At 34.2% G+C, this 18,353-nt stretch overlaps 1 protein-coding gene across 2 annotated transcripts in view; it reads left to right on the top strand.

Moving 5' to 3' along the window:
- The window catches only part of LOC115209253 (zinc finger protein 629), a 64,062-nt gene that overhangs the window by 31,795 nt on the left and 13,914 nt on the right, over positions 1–18,353 (top strand). The window contains exon 2 of one of the 2 annotated variants that reach the window (XM_029777545.2): positions 10,905–10,981. The exons of the other annotated variant lie outside the window; for it this stretch is intronic. The gene's annotated coding sequence lies outside the window, so the exon portion shown is untranslated. The remainder of the gene's footprint in view (positions 1–10,904; positions 10,982–18,353) is intronic. 2 annotated transcript variants of the gene reach the window in all.

Here is an 18,353-nt window from a genome sequence, read left to right as displayed (position 1 = left end):
CACACACTGGGACTGAACCCAGGACCATGTGTTTTGAAACCAAGTTTCTTACCTCACAGCCACACCTGCACCTATGTATATATGTGTGTGTGTGTGTGTGTGTGTGTGTGTGTGTGTGTGTGTGTGTGTGTATGCATGGGTGTATATATGTATGCATGTATATATGTGTATATGTATGTGTACATATTACTTGTACATCTACACATATACATGTATACAAATACATCTATATATATATATATATATATCTATATATATATATATATATATATACATATATATACATCTATACATATGCAGCTATACATATACATGTATAAGATACATCTATATATATACATGTATATATATATACATCTATATATATATACATGTATATATATATGTATGCATGTATATATGTATATATATATTATGTGAGATAATAGTTTCATTTTAATAGTTTCAGAGATGTTGTTTCACTTTTGACACGTAATACTGAAATAGTGGAGAAAATATGATATTGCTCTGGGCTCGCACTAGGCAAGAAGTTAAAAATTTTTTTGGCCCGTGACACTACATGGACCGTAAGTAAGGCATATGTAAAATTTGAATGAAATCGGTTGTGTAGTTCTCAAGTTTTAGGGATTCACACAAACAGACACATATTCTCATCTTTATATAAATAGATGTGCATACATATATATATATATGCACATAGATATATATAAATGTGCATATATATATACATATATATATATATATGCATATATATATATATATATATATATGCTTATATATATATATATGTATATATATATATATGCATATATATATATGCATATATATATATGCATATATATATATATGCATGGAGAAAGCCTTCGACAGGGTCCCCCGATCCCTTATCTGGTGGGCAATGAGAAAACTAGGGATAGATGAATGGTTAGTGAGAGCTGTGCGGGCCATGTATAGGGACGCCGCTAGTAGGGTGAGGGTTGGAAATGAGTACAGTGAAGAATTCCGGGTAGAGGTAGGGGTCCACCAAGGCTCAGTACTCAGCCCCCTCCTATTTATCATAGTCCTCCAGGCAATAACGGAGGAATTCAAGACAGGATGCCCTTGGGAGCTCCTCTATGCTGATGACCTTGCTCTAATTGCTGAGTCGCTATCAGAACTGGAGGAGAAGTTTCAGGTGTGGAAACAAGGATTAGAATCGAAGGGCCTCAGAGTCAATCTAGCTAAAACCAAAGTCGTAATCAGTAGGAAGGTAGACAAATCACAAACACCTTCAGGTAGATGGCCCTGCTCGATCTGTAGAAAAGGTGTAGGTAGAACTCTATAAGATGCACCAAGTGTAAGCTATGGACACATAAGAGATGCAGCAATGTCAAAGGAAGGCTAACTAGGAAGATGGTTTTTGTATGTGGCAGATGCTCAGGAACAATAAACACTGAAAATGCTCTGAGACCAACTTCCGTCACTTTCCAGGGAGAAAAACTAGAAATAGTTGATAGTTTCCGTTACCTAGGTGACCAAGTCAGCAGCGGGGGGGGTGTGCTGAAAGTGTAACTGCTAGAGTAAGAATAGCTTGGGCAAAGTTCAGAGAGCTCTTACCTCTGCTGGTGACAAAAGGCCTCTCGCACAGAGTGAAAGGCAGACTGTATGATGCGTGTGTACGAACAGCCATGCTACATGGCAGTGAAACATGGGCCGTGACTGCTGAGGATATGCGTAAGCTCGCTAGAAATGAAGCCAGTATGCTCCGATGGATGTGTAATGCCGGTACTCACACTCGGCAGAGTGTAAGTACCTTGAGAGAAAAGCTGGACCTAAGAAGCATCAGTTGTGGTGTGCAAGAGAGACGTTTGCGCTGGTATGGTCATGTGGCGAGAATGGATGAAGATAGTTGTGTGAAAAAGTGCCACACCCTAGCGGTTGAGGGAACCTGTGGAAGAGGCAGACCCAGGAAAACCTGGAACTTTAGGTCTCACTGAGGAAATGACTAGAGACCGAGACCTCTGGAAGTGTGCTGTGCGCGAGAAGACCCGGCAGGACAAGTGAGTCCACAACCCGTGGCCTTCTACATGGGATGGAGCCAGCCTACGTATGCATACCTTCCCTTCTTGGGACACAAAACTCTACTTGTGAAGACGTGTTGAGGCAAGTGAGGATCAGAATCGAAATCGATCAATGGAAATTGCGGATGTGCTACCAGTGCCGGTGGCATGTCGAAACTGCTGTGAGAGACCCATTGAGGCAAGTGAGGATCAGAATCGAAATCGATCAATGGAAATCGATCAATGGAAATTGCAGATGTGTTACCAGTGCGCGGTGGCATGTAAGAGAACTTTCCGTTTCGCGACGTTGCCAGCACCGCCCCGTTTCGTGTCCGTTGCCAGCCTCGCCTGGCCCTCGTGCCGGTGGCACATAAAAAGCACCATCCGTTCGTGGCCGTTTGCCAGCTCTGTCTGGCACCAGTGCGGGTGGCACGTAAAAAGCACCCACTACACTCACGGAGTGGTTGGCGTTAGGAAGGGCATCCAGCCGTAGAAACACTGCCAGATTTGACTGGGCCTGATGAAGCCTTCTGGCTTCACAGACCCCAGTAGAACCGTCCAACCCATGCTAGCATGGAAAACGGACGCTAAATGATGATGATGATGATGATGATATATATATATATATATAATATATATATATATATATATATATGTATAATAAAAGGAATTCCAACCTTGTCTGATTTTCACGTTTACTTACAATCTTATAATGATATATTATAAGATAATATATTATAATTGAATAAAATAAAATGAAATAGTAGAATGTTAAATGTTCATTCTGATTGAACTAGTACTTTCATGCATTGAATTCTGCAATCTTCGGGTTCATGTAGTAGTGTTGACAGTCATGCTTCACAATTTTTGACTGTAGCAAGATGATTGATTCTGTGCTATAAATACAGCTGGGTAGGCTCCAGAGTGTATAAGATTGTAAATAAAACGTGAAAATCAGACAAGGTTGGAATTCCTTTTATTAATATATTCTTCTATACACAATCACACACACCCATATATATATATATATATATATATATGTATATATGCATATATATATATGCATATATATATGTATATATGCATATATATATATATATATATATATATATATATATATATATATATGCATATACTGTATATATATATATATATGCATATATAATTAGTGAATGGAAGATAATATATATATATGCATATATATATATATATATATAAATTATATAAAAGTCAATGTGTTTATGTGTGTTCATATGTTATGTATATTTTCGAAAACTACTCCACCAATCCTAATGAAATTTGGAACACAAAATCCAAGCCTAGGGGAAGGGTTATGCTGTGTGTTTCATACAATTTCATGGACCAAAATTACTGAATGGATCCTTATGATATTTGGAACTTAGATTCAATGCATAAGGGTTGGTATAATGCAATGTGTTTGGTTTGAATTTGAGATGGCTTAAAGGGGGCAGAACCCCCATGAAAATTCATAAATTTTCGATGTTGATGAAATTTCAACCTTGAGTAATTGACGCACATCAAGCAGTATTCTCAAAGTTTCCACCTCTCATGGGGGCCTTAACTCCCAAATTTTAGTCTTTTTTTTTTATGATCCAAAACTAGGTTAAAAGTACTAAATGGAGCTTTAGGAAATTTGGAAATTATATTCTATGCATAAGGGCCATAACCCCCATGAGAATTCATATATTTTTGCTGTTGATGAAATTTTAACCATAGATATTAGACACAAATTAAGTAATATTTCTAAAATTTCATCTTTTTAGAAGTTAGAAAGACCCCTTTATGGGGACTTAACACCCACAATTTAGTCATTTTATCTAAGCAAAGACGAATACAGTTGGAGGGTCACCCAAGCATAAAAGATGAGCATTATTTGTAATTCAATGGTGCAACAGTGTAAGAGTTTGCTTTGAGATTACTTAGATTGCGATTTCTGCAATGTGGTACATAAATTGTCAGGTAAATGAGAGGCATCTTTGCCTCCACTGATTCAGTTGCAAAGTGTTGAGTAAAGTTATTTGGTTGCAGACCTCCTTTGGGTCACACATAGTCCCCAGATGGCAACATTGATTTCAAGGCCTTCCCAGATGAGTGACTGGTTATTCAAAGACATTTATAGATTGTAAATTTATTCTGTCCAGTTACCTATAGGTATAGTGGTCATTTGCAAATTCCAGAGGTGACACTTTCATTTTTCTTTTGCCCTCACGTCACACAGTTGTTAATGTTTATTGAGTTGGGTCACGCCCTTCCAGTGAAAAAGTCTTTAGCGTTTCGAGCCTACACTCTTCCACAGAAAGAAACAGGGAGAGAAAATAAAGAATTTGTAGTGGCTAGCAATCTATTATGGTGAATGATATATATATATATATACACATACACACACACACACACACACACACACACACACACACACACACACACACACACACACACAATTACATACATACATTTATGAGGGGGTGCTGAAAAGTTCCTGGCTTTAAGGGTATTGCGAAAGGCCTGGTTGGAGGTCCAACCTTCCGAGTTCTTTCACAGGGCTTAGAAAAACTGAAGGATCATTGCAATAAGAGTGTGAATCTGAGAGGGAAATATGTTGAATAAAATCATAATTAACTGATTCTCCAGTATTTTCTTGAACCCAAAGCCAAGAACTTTTCGGCAATATGCATAGGTATTTATATCTGTGCATGAATATATATATATATATATATATATATATATTATATATATATATATATCATGCATTGGTATACATGAGTGTATGTGTATATACATGCATGTTTATGTATGTAAATATACATACATTAATATGCATCTTTATATATATGTTCGTATTACTCTTACAGATATATATACTCTTTACTCTTTTACTTGTTTCAGTCAATTGACTGCGGCCATGCTGGAGCACCGCCTTTAATCGAGCAACTCGACCCCAGGACTTATTCTTTTTTGTAAGCCCAGTACTTATTCTATCGGTCTCTTTTGCTGAACCGCTAAGTAACGGGGACATAAACACACCAGCATCGGTTGTCAAGCAATGCTAGGGGGACAAACACACACACGCATATATACATATACATATATACAACGGGCTTCTTTCAGTTTCCGTCTACCAAATCCACTCACAAGACTTCGGTCGGCCCGAGGCTATAGTAGAAGACACTTGCCCAAGGTGCCATGCAGTGGGACTGAACCCGGAACCATGTGGTTGGTAAACAAGCTACTTACCACACAGCCACTCCTGCACCTATATTTATGTATATAAGTATGTATATATCTAGCTGTCTGTTACTTGCTTCTTTTGGCTGTGCCAGAACACCGATTTGAGTGTAATTGAATAAATCAATCTCTGTATTTATTTTTCAAGTCTGGTACTTATTCTGTCATTCTCTTTTGCTGAACTGCTAAGTTATAGAGCTGTGAGTAAACAATTTCCAGTTTCATGCAATGGTTAAGAGAGAATCATAAGCTCAAATATGCTCATTCACTCACTCACACACACACACACCACACACACACACACACACACACACATACATACATCTATATATTTGTTTGTATATATATTGCATATATATATATGTAAATAAATATGTGTGCTAAGGTGCTGCACAGTGGGATTGAACTGGGAACCATGTGGTCATGAAGCAAACTTCTTAGCACATGTCTGTGCTTAAATGTGTGTGTGTGTGTGTGTGTGTGTGTATGTATATATTATATATATATATATATATATATATATTTGTATGCATATATTTGTGTGTGTTAGTGTGTAAACCACAATATTATTGATAATGACTTAGAAGTTTCAACCAGCATTGGATGGTGGCTTAGTTGGTTAAAACTTTGAAGTCACAATAATATTCTTGTCTCAGAATAATAAAATTGTACTCTACTTAAGTATAGAGTAACCCATCTGATTAATGTAAGACTTTTTTATTATAACATAAAACAAATATCAAAATATATATTTTTGCACACACAGACACACACGCACGAATGTGTGTATGTATATAGAAAACATGTTTGTATGTATGTATATATATATATATATAGATAGATAGTTAAATCGATATGTATATAATATGTGTCTATATATATATAATGTCTATACATATATATGTATCTACCTGTATCAATGTATATATTCATACCTATATTTTTAAATACAAATACATGCATATGTGTGTGTGTTTATATATATGTGTACAAATGTGTGTTGGTTTGTGTGTGTTTATACATATATATGCCTGTTGTTTGTGATTGTATGTGTATTACTATTTCCTGTGTCTTTGACAAAAAAAATCATGAACACTAATGAATGTTAAACCAACAACAGAAATATTATTCAACATATTAATATAAAGTGGAATTTAAAGGTTAGTATTCAAAATAAATGGGCCACTAATGTGTGATATGATAGCTTGCTTGGTCTTATCCCATTCAGATATCATCCTTAAAGACTATTTCTTTTTTTTCCTAATTTTGGGTTGTGAGCCTATTGAAGAGTTATAAGACATACAGAACAGTGACTATGTCAAGATTACTTTCTTCATTAAAAAGTAAAGGAAAAATATTAAACTAAATATCTGTCACCAACAATTATATACAATAATAAAGATTATAATAGTAATGATGATATTGTTGAAGGTAATGATGATGATAATGATGATGATGTTGATGAAGGTGGTGGTGGTGAAGGTGTTAACGCGAGTCCTACAGCTATCCAACCATTTTTTTTTTTTTTAATATTGTGTTATAATAGCTCAACCCTAGAAAATATAGTATAACATTATCTCTCTTGCAAATTCTTAGCTAATTCTGAAAAATAAAAACAATTTTTTTCTTTCCTATTTTAAAATGTGGGTAAAACAATTTTCTATTATAAGAAAATGTGACTATAAGAAAAATATAGCAAACACCAGTAACAAACTTAACAACTAAATTGATTAACAGTTTTGTTAAGTTTAAGAAACACTAAATCATATTTGCTGTTGAAATATTCCAAAACTGTCAGATTAACAATAGAAATGCTGACAGAAAAGTTACCAAACCAAGCAAGTGTAATGGAGTTGTTTAACATTCTCGGTAAAAATGATTGCCACCCAATTCGTTGCCTATCGGTGCAATCGCTTCTCTTTTGCCTTGGATTGATAATCAATATTAACTAGCGATGTGAAAAGTGCTTGCCAGTTTGTTTCAACACTTGGCTGAAATTCCATGACTGCCAACTACATGGAATAGATTGGAATTAGCAGCACTCACCATATTTGTTTATTTTTTTTCCTTCTAAATATCTTCTTACAGTCATCTTTTTAACCAGTCACTGCTACGCGTTACATTCTCAATTCGTCAGTATCTAAGTCTGTATAGAACAATTCTTCATCGCTAATCCATTGATTTTTTTCTTGTCTTTCCTTCCACTTGTTTTTTTAACTCCTCCTCCCTCATATTTCTACTTTTTTTAGCTATATATATATATTTTTTGTTACCTCAGCAGCTTGTTTCTTTAAAGCCATTTCTTTCCTTGGCATTATCAGGTGTTGTAGCATGATTTTGTGCTTGCACTGACTGGCCGCTTGTCTCCTTGACCAATGCCTGTAAGTGATCTTGTCCATCTATTGGCTTGACCACTCATAGCTATTTTCATAGAAAATCTTATTGGCTAAACTCTACATATTTTTATACATGAGGAATAGGTACTACATTTTTTTTCTTTGTTGAGGAATTGGTGCTGATTAAACAGACATATTGTGTTTGTTCTGGTCAATTTTATTGTTTTTCTTTCAGTCAATTTTTTTTTGTTTTCCTCTCAGTCAATTTTTTTTGTTTTTCTACATTAAATTATGTTAATTTTTTCATTTTTTTTAAGCTTTAATTTTAATCTTAACTATTTAGGTATGTCCTATATTGTGAATTGTGTCTTGTTTAACAGGGCATCCATAATGAAATTTTTTTTCATCAACATTTTTTTTTGTACAGAATTGTTATTTTCTTAGATAAATATGACATCTGAGATTTTAGGAGGTGCAAAGAAAGGACTTTCCTTGTCTTTATTAGCATCATGATGCTAATAAATAATAATAATAATAATAATAATAATATAATAATAATAATAATAATAATAATAATAATAATAATTCTTTCTCACCCATATCAGCATGGAAAATGGACTTTAAATGATGATGATGATGATAGTACAAGGCCAGAAATTTTGGGGGTGGAAGGTCTGATTGATTACATTGACCCCAGTGTGTAACTGGTACTTATTTCATCGACCCTGAAAGTATGAAAAGCAAAGTCAACCTCGGCAGAATTTGAACTCAATGTATGAAGACAGTATAATAAATAAATAAATTGAAGGTAGTGGTGTTGTTGTTGTTGGTGATGAGGATGATGGTCGTCGTCATAAATGTGTGATATAAAAATGTCAAATAAAAAATGTCAACTATTTCAATTAACTAAACAGTTATAATTTATATTTAATATCTTAAGAAATTATTTAATGACTTTTAAAATTCTATTTAGCTTTCATTAAATGTCTTTATTGTTAATTCTTTATTTTTTTATTATTTAGCTAACAAATGGCTAATTATTAATTTTATTGCTCATGAAGTTTAACTAGAATTCATTATTTCAAAGATGACTAAAATAGGCCTGATATAATGAAGATTGCAAAAATTTCTCCTGAAGATTAATTACTGTGATAATTTCTTTATTTGCCACAAGATCAATGGGAATTTAAGATAGATTAAGGTGAGATCACTTTTATTCGATTTAATCTTGAATATGAATAATTACTGGTCTTTACTGCAGTAATTTTATGTTAAGGAGTAGAACATACAATTTCCTGTTATTCAGACTGCCTCATTGTCCTAACAGACAAAATGGAAAAAGTGTTGCCCTGGAGTTTGGCTAGGGAGATGTGTTCTAACTCACAGGGCTTGCACTTGCAGATAGTCATCTCCACCCTAGATAGTGGTGAGCAGGGATATAGTCTACTGGGGTGGTGCTGGTCTCCACTGCCAAAGACTTGACCATAAATCTGTCAGCGAGTGACCTATACCATGACAGTTTACTTTTCTTCTGTGCCGGTGGCACATAAAAAGCATCATTCAAGCATGATAGTTACCAGCGCCACCTTCTGGCACTTGTGCTTGTGGCATATGAAAAAACATTCGAGCGAGGTTGTTGCCAGTGCTGCTGGACTGGCTCCTGTGCAGCTGGCACATAAAAAACACCATTTGAGCATGGTCGCTGCCAGTACCACCTGACTGGCCCTCGTGCCGGTGGCACGTAAAAGCACCCATTATACTCTCAGAGTGGTTGGCGTTAGGAAGGGCATCCAGCTGTAGAAATTCTGCCAGATCAGATTGGAGCCTGGTGCAGCCATCTGGTTCGCCAGTCCTCAGTCAAATCGTCCAACCCATGCTAGCATAGAAAGTGGACGTTGAACGATGATGATGATGATGACGACAATCAGTGGAACCTGGGCTGGTAGCTGAATACACCAAGTTGTTGCTGGAGAAGGTGTCATAGCATGTGACATCCCAGATGAGGGGCCTACCACATGAAGAGTTAAATTTGATGTCAACAACATTTAGTAATGTATATATTACTGAATGCACTACATATGCAATAAAGAATTAGGGGTAAAATAACTGGGGGAAAAACTGTTTCTATATAAATATTAACAAAATTTTTAATAGTTTTGCAGTAATACAGTTTACATCAAGGTTTTTTTAATTACAAGTTACTTATATATTATTAGTAATAAAGGTGCAAACATGACTTCCTGGTTAAGATATTCACTTACAGCCTGTATGGTTTTGAGTTCAATCCCACTGCAACATCTTGGGCTGGTGTTTTCTATAGCTTTGGACTGACCATAGCCTTGTGAGTGGATTTGGAAGACAGAAGCTGAAAGAAGTCTGTTGCATGCATGTATATGTGTGTATGTGTGCATGTCTGCCTGTGGTGTCTTGATATCATTGAATAGTTGAGCATCAGTATCATACAAATGGAGTCCCTTGTTTCTGGCCTTGTGCCAAAATTTGAAACCAATATATTGTGATTATGAAATATTTACAGAAAAAAAATAATAATGTGATTATCATCATCATTGTTATAATGGTCACTTTTCCATAGGAAAATATTACCTTACTTAGAAACAAGTGAGGGTTGGCAACAGCAAGCCATCTGCCTCAGTGGATTCCCTCTGACCCATGCATATATGGAAAAGTGACCAGTAATAACAATGATGATGATAATCTCATTATTTTTATTTCTGTAGATATTTCATAATCACAATATATTGGTTTCAAATTTTGGCACAAGGCCAGAAATTTTGGTAAGTTTATTATATTGACCCCAGTGCTCTACTGGTACGTATTTTATTTCAAAAAGGGTAAAAGGCAAAATTGACCTCGGCAGAATTTGAACTCAGAACATAAAGACGGATGAAATACCTGGGGACTGCTAACTCCTGGAAGTCTATGAGGAGGTCTATGAGTTCAAATCAGAATTTGTTGAATAGATAGACATTTCAAAAGAATTTGATCTGTAGAAAAATTCATTTAGATATAAGTGAACATTTTGAGAACCACTACTTTATGTATGTAGCAAAGCAAAATTGCTAGCTACCTAGATTGTCTATCATTTTGTAACTTGGGCAACTAAAGATTCTTTTACTAAAGATTTTTCCTTAGTTTTATGTGAAATTGTGGACGAATAAAAAAGGATAGGATCTTGCTATAATGCGGCCAAAGACATTTTGGCACCAATGCTAAATTTTAACTTGAAAGTATTTCCTTCTTATATTTCTGTTTATGTTCTTTACAGTTATGCTTAATCAATAGTGGCTGGTTAGTCATCCACTGATGGATGCATCTGATTAAAAGAAGCCATGCTTATGTGAGGTAAATATTGATGAAAAACACGTTGCTAAGTATTATATGTATATATATATATCTATATATATTTTTTTCTATTCCACTTTTCTTTTGCTTGAATAAGGGTTAAAACAGTGGCTATATGTCTAGTTTTGCGAATAAGAACAACACATTTTGTTCTTTAGGGATACTTTACTTATAGTCTGATTATATTTGACCCTACCCATCAAAAATCTTATGGCTCTACATTCCAATAAAATGATCAGAACTTCAAACTAGCTAGCTATTCAGATTGTCTATCATTTTGTAACTTGAGTAACTAAAGATTCTTTTACTAAAGATTTTTCCTCAGTTATATGACTGTTGTTGTTGTTTAGTTCAGATCAACCCTGATATAACAGACCTATGATGAAGGATGTTCAAGCTTTGACAGTCCTATCTTTGTTTCAAGTTTACTGTATTCATGACTACATTATCTGGATACATGATTGCTTTCTTTTCTAAAATGGTAGGTTATGATCCAGGGAGATTTAGCAGCTATTTATAGGAACTCAGTTCATTACCTCTTCAGAGATTGAAATTTTATGAAGGAAAATATCTTATCCCTAGTCAAAATAGAATTGACCCGGAAATATCAACTACTACCACTGCCATTGTCATACATGAGAGGTTGTTCATTTCCATGAAAAGCTTGTCTAGCTATGAGAAGATATTACCAGTGGTTAGTTTGACCATCAAAATGCTCTGCAATTGCCACCATTGAAATAACAGAGCTGTCACATTTTTATATATTTATCACTATCTGAGACCTGTAAATTGTGATACAGTTTAGGGTTGGTGATGGGAAGGGCATCTGGCTATAGAAAATCTGCCTTAACAAATTCCACCTGACCCATCCAAGCAAGGAAAATTGGACTTAAATGGTGATGATGATGAATATATATATATTCAGTTGAATATACTTTGTGTCTTCAAATTTGACTGTCTAATCAGAGAGATAAATAATGAGTTGCAATATGTAGTTATGAGTTAAATTCTAGCTGAGATCAACTTTACCTTTCATCCATCCATTTGGGGTTGATGGAATAAAGTACTAGTTAAATATTAGAACCAATTTAATTGATGAACCCTATACCTGAAAATTTCAGGCTTTATGACTGTTTTCGAAACAATTATTATTATTAGCAGAGGGTAACAAAAGCAGTTGAGCGTCAGGTAAAATGTCCTGCATGGGTTATTTATATTCCTTTATTTCCAAAGTTCCAATATCATCGAGGTTAATCTTGCTTTTTAATTCTCTGAGGATTGATATATAAATTACCAACCAAGAACTGATATCAATATTATTGATTCTATCCTCCCTTCTAATTAGTGACCTTGTGTCTGTGTTAAAAAATTATTATTAAGGTGTTGAGCTAACAAAATTGTTGGCAGATTGGACAAAATGTTTAGTAGCATTTCTTCAAGCTCTTTATGTTCTGAGTTCAGATTCTGCCAAAATTGACTTTGCTTTTCATCCTTTCAGGATATATGAAATAAGTACCAGTCAGGTAATGGGTGGGTGAGGGAATGTAATTGACTTAGCCCTCTAAAATTGCTGATATTGTGCTAAAATTTGAAACCATTGTTGTTATTTTAGTAGGGTGCTATTAAATGGTGTCCCTACTTACATGTCACAGAAAGTGAAAGGCCCTAGATCTCAATTAGTAAAAGATTTTGGTAGATGTTGGTAAAACAGTGTCTCAACTTAACGATCTTAGGCAGAAGACCCAGTTCAGCTGTATCACAATTTACAGGTCTCAGATAGTGATAAATGTATAAAAATGTGACAGCTGTTATTACAATGGTAGTTATTGCAGAGCATTTTGATGGTCAAACTAACCACTTTTTGTGCATAATGAATGCAGGTATGGCATGGTTCTAAGTTTGAATCCATTACATACTACTTTATGTAAGTTTCTTTTATCACAGCTTCGGGTCAACGAAAGTCTTATGAGTGAAATTGGTTAGATGGAAACTATGCAAAAGCTTGTCAAATGGACTGTAGTTTTTCTTAGGTGGTATAAACTTATTCTGTTGCTGATCAGTTTAACACCACCAACTACCCATCATTAGAAAGAGTCCACTCTATTGCAATTATTCTGACAAGAGTCTGGGTTGAGGAGAACCTTATGAATCTGTCTCTTTTTCCATTTCCTCCTCAAATTTCAGAGGTCTCCTAGAAGATTTAACCATTAAAAACAATTAAAGAAAAATAAAAAATACATAAAAGCATCACTTCCTTGTCGGCTAAGATTCTTGGGTCTTTTCTTATAATTTTCTGTTGAAGTAGCTTATTGTGGAAAGTGTAAATGTTAATGGACGGCAGTATTTCAACAGGGAGATGAACAAATGAAAGATTCATTCAGAGAGCTTCCTCTCTGGATATCACCAGACAAAAAAATAGTAGTTCTAAATGGGAGCTATCAAACTGAAGGATATCAAAAGTAGAGCATTATATGAGATGATAAAACTTGCCTCACTAGTATGGACTTCACTGAAGGCAGATAAAACAAATTCACTTAATGCATAGCAGTTCTGATTCTTCTATTAAATATGATTTGAGTTCAAATGATTTTGAAACATGACATGAATGCTGGCAAGGTTAACTAACAAAGATGTTGAAGTGAGAAGTTAGATGAAATGGATTGTTATTGAGTAGCATTGAGAGCAGTTGATTAAACTGATGAGAACACTTACTTCTTTCAATTAGGCTTTGGTAAAGTTTATTTTATTTTCAATTAAGGAGATTACATATTAATGAGAAACTAGTAATAAAAAGGTTGATTGATGTAGTAATTTAGTTAGTATGGTTATTCATTTATGTTAAAATGATTTATTTGGTTTTATTTCTGAATATTTATCCACCATGTTGACATCTATACACTTTTTAAAAAAAGTATTTCACGAATCAAGCTAAGCTAAGTGTTTATATATCATATACATATGGTCAAATAATTATCAAGCATTTTTGTTTGTTAATCATATCAATAATTTATTGCCAAAACACTGTTACGGTTCATTAAGAACTTAATTTTCAAACATTTTAACCCCTTACCCAACAATTATTTTGAAAATAAATGTATTTTTTCAGACATATTTTTTAATTGTTTTATTTTACTATGTTTTGAATGGTGATTTCAAGGTATATTTCAAACCTTATTTATTATGAATTTTAATTCAATAATATTGATTTTAAATTACCACTTTGGGCAGAAACGAGTTAACCTGTTTTTAGACGAAGGAACTCGTTTGCTGTTGATTTTGGCGAGTCTATCTTTTGACGAGTTAACTTGCCAGAGATAGAAAAAAACGATTTCTGTCAAAACGCATATATTCGTTTCTGCCAGGTAAGGGGTTAAACATTGCCCTATGTCTATATTAGTAAGCTTTCAGTTATTCAGTTTTTCTTAATTACATTTCTCTTCAAAGTACATGGAAATTTCTCATAGAATTTCTCATGCAGTTAATTTGTATGTGAGGTAAGGACTTAACTATAAATCCTTCTTGTTTGATGAGGAATTGTTAGCTTTAACATTGTGCAAGTGAATTCATTGAACTGTTGTCTGTTTTATTTACATTTGGGATGGTATCATAATTAGTTTGACATTACAAACTTGAATATAGAAACCATAAATAGTTGGGTATGTATATGTATTGAACAACATTGAGGAGAAAGAGTGGTTAGCAGTTAATGCTCTGTCACCAGCACTGCTTTGTGGTCAAGGTATTTAGCTCTCAATGACAGAGTTCACCTTGCTTTAAGCACTGATAAAGTGATATAGTTTACCACTGTAAGCAATTGTAGTTCTGTGGAGCTTGTTGTACTGAGTACAATTTTTTTATACTGTGTATACCTGATGTATATTAATTTCCTTTTTTAAGGTAACCCATATCTCTCTCATGTATTTAACTCTGTGAAAATTGGCAATAAGATCTGTTCCTTTTAATCTTTGTGATTGAGAAAAGGGTCAATATTTCTAGTTTGACTTCTTGTATTCTTTTATTCCTTTATATGTTCCATCCTCAGGAGGCTATGGCATTTTGGGGCACCATTATTAAAATATAGAATTTTTAAAATGCATACTCACATTCAGTTATGCAAAATGATTGCTAATGAAATTAATGTCTAACTTCTCACAAGAGTGGGACATTAAGAGCAATAATTCTAATATTTCACAGCAAGTGCCAGAACTTAGAACAGTAAATTTTTAACTGCTTAATCCTTGAGCATTCAAATTATTCTTGTTTTGAATTTATTGTGTTATCTTGTAACTTTGAAATTTCAATTATGTGACTATACTTTTAGACTAACATTGTAGGGTTGGCGTGAGCCAATTTGAATATAAAACAAGGAGAATAAGGAGAATATTTTGGCTGGAAATGGCTGGTTTAAAAGCTAAAAGGGTTAAGCAACCATAAAAACCACATACTAAGTAAATAAAGTACTATTTAAATTGCTCAGTACTTGATAGTGCATTCATCATATTCTATGCTGCTTAGACATGTCCTTGACCCGAAGCTACTTCACAGTGGTCATACAAAATTTTTTATAGCTACCAAGCAGAGGATTGGGCTGTTATCTAAAAGATTTCTTTAAGTCTTCCAAATCTGGTCGGTGTCCTTGGGTAGTGATTGCTAATTGATTGGGTACAATGTCCTTAATAAGTTTATTCACTCTTCCATCATTAAATGATAGTTCAGATAATTGAAACTTCATTGTTTTTATTTATTAGTTTTCATTTACTATAGTACTATAGTATTGCCACAGAATATTTCTTAGGCACAGTATTAATGCCAGTATTTTATCACCATTTGATTGATCCAGATATTGAGGATCCTAGACATAAAAAAAAAATGTGTTTGTAGAAGTTTAAATCCTAACATACGACAACACTTTGGAGAGTCGAGAGTAATTGTCTAGTAGAGAAGGATGGAAATAAATGGAGAAAATACTTAGAAATAAATAAAATTGAAAACTTATAACATTCAAGTAATGCTAGGAGCTCTAAGTTTGATAAAAATTATAGAAATATATTCTAAACTAAGATTATCCTATGTCACATACAAAAACAGCACTCTTATATGAAATATTACTGCACACATATGAAAAACTCTAGGATTATAGTAAAATTAAAGAGACATAAAGGGACACATACTAAAAGAATAAATAAAATGTGAAAGACGCTATATGCACTTGAAGCAGAAAATGGTAAATTTCATGATATAATAGATATTTGTATTGTGAAATAATTAAATAATAATAATAATAATAATAGTCGTCGTCGCCGCCGCCGCCGTTGTCATCGTCGTTGTTTAATGTCCGCTTTCTATGCTAGCATGGGTTGGATGGTTTGACTGAGGACTGGCAAGGCAGAAAGCTGCACCAGACTCCAATTTGGTCTGGCAAGGTTTCTACAGCTGGATGCCCTTCCTAACGTCAACCACTCTGAGAGTGTAGTGGGTGCTTTTTCAGTCAAGCACTATTGGCATTGAATGGTGCTTTTTATGTGTCACTGGCACAGGTGCCAGTCAGGCAGCACTGGCATCGGTCATGCTCGAATGGTGCTTTTTATGTGCCACCGGCATGAGTCTCAGTCAGGTGACACTGACATTGGCCACGACTATGATTTCACTTGACTCAACAGGTCTTCTCAAGCACAGCATATTGCCAGATGATTGAAGGGTACTTTTAAATGGGCCAGTTATGCGACACTGGCAGAGCTGGCAGAAACGTTAGCACACTGGGTGAAATGCTTAGCGGTATTTTGTCTGCTGCTACGTTCTGAGTTCAAATTCCTCCGAGGTCAACTTTGCCTTTCATCCTTTCGGGGTTGATTAAATAAGTACGAGTTACGTACTGGGGTTGATATAATCGACTTAATCCCTTTGTCTGTCCTTGTTTGTCCCCTCTGCCCTCTGTGTTTAGTCCCATATGGGCAACAAAGACATAAAAAAATTATCATTATCATTATTATTATTATTATTATTATTATTATATTATTATTATTTTTCTTTTTTTTTTCTTCAAGGCAGTGAGCTGCTAGAATCATTAGCATGTTTGATAAAATGCTTAGCAGCATTCTGTCTGTTTTTACGTTCTGCCAGGGTTCCCAGCCACCACCAAATTTCAGGCCTTGTGTCTATAGTAGAAAGGATAATTATTAATATCAACAACAACAACAACAACAATAATAATAATAATAGTAATAATAATAATTTCTAGCATTTAACATTAGCTCGAAACCAGATATTTTTAGAGAAAGTGTAGTTGATTAAATTGGCTGGTAATTATTTTATGGATCTTAGAAAGATGAATGACAAAGTCAACCTCATTGCATTTGAGTTCAGAATGTAAAGGGACATAACTAAATATAATAAGGCATTCAGTTTGGGGCTCTACGGAGCCATTCACTGTTTTCACTATAATAATAATAATAATAATAATAATAATAATAATAATAATATATATATATATATATATATATATATATATATATATATATATATAATTTGTTTAGCCTATCAGTAGGTCATATTTTGTTGAGGAAGAGATGTAGCCTGTTCTAGTATTTATTATTGTTAGTTATTTTATTGACTCTGAATGATTTATAACTGTAAAGTAAGTAAGTAAAGTAAATTTCTCTTGAACATTTAGAATGTATTTTTTAGGAACAGATCAGCAGTCTCTCATTCTTCCTTAATTGGACTTTCTGGTCTGAAACAGTTTGATGATCTGGTGGATAAATATGTTTTACTGGGCTATTCTTTGTTATCAATGGCCCATTGAAGAATGAAATAATTATGTATATAAGCTTAAAGCCTATGGTTCTGAAAGGGGATCAAATTCTACACAAAAATCCATGTCTTCCAGGCATTGTTTGTGCAGTTTTTTTACAGATTGAAACTTGGATTTTCTGTAAGTTACTGATGTTTTACATTTGGAAGACAACAGGTATCTGCATATTCTCCAAGCAACTGTCATAGACTGATCTTACAGAGCATTGCCAAACAACTGTTATATGCATTCAAAAACCCACTTCTTCACTGGTTGCTCATGCTTATTAATGTCTTCTAAAAACCTTCATTCATGCAGTCATTAATATGCTCTTTCATTTTTAAGCTGATGTTGGTGTTTTGGTGGGCCATTGAAATATGGTTGCAATCCATCATAGCAGACCTTTTCCTCCCCTAAGATAACTAATCTCAGGGGAGGAAAGAACTGCTCCTATAATTTGATGAGGTCTTTCTTGTATTATGATGAGATTTGTTGCTGAGTTATATTATTTTTATATTCTTTTTTTATATTTCATTGGATTGTGGTCATGCTGGGAATATTGCTTTTAGGAGTATACTTGAT

The sequence above is a fragment of the Octopus sinensis genome, linkage group LG3 (genome assembly GCF_006345805.1).
Source record: "Octopus sinensis linkage group LG3, ASM634580v1, whole genome shotgun sequence".
Classification (NCBI taxonomy): Eukaryota; Metazoa; Mollusca; class Cephalopoda; order Octopoda; family Octopodidae; genus Octopus; species Octopus sinensis.
This window is presented reverse-complemented; position numbering and strand designations above follow the sequence as displayed.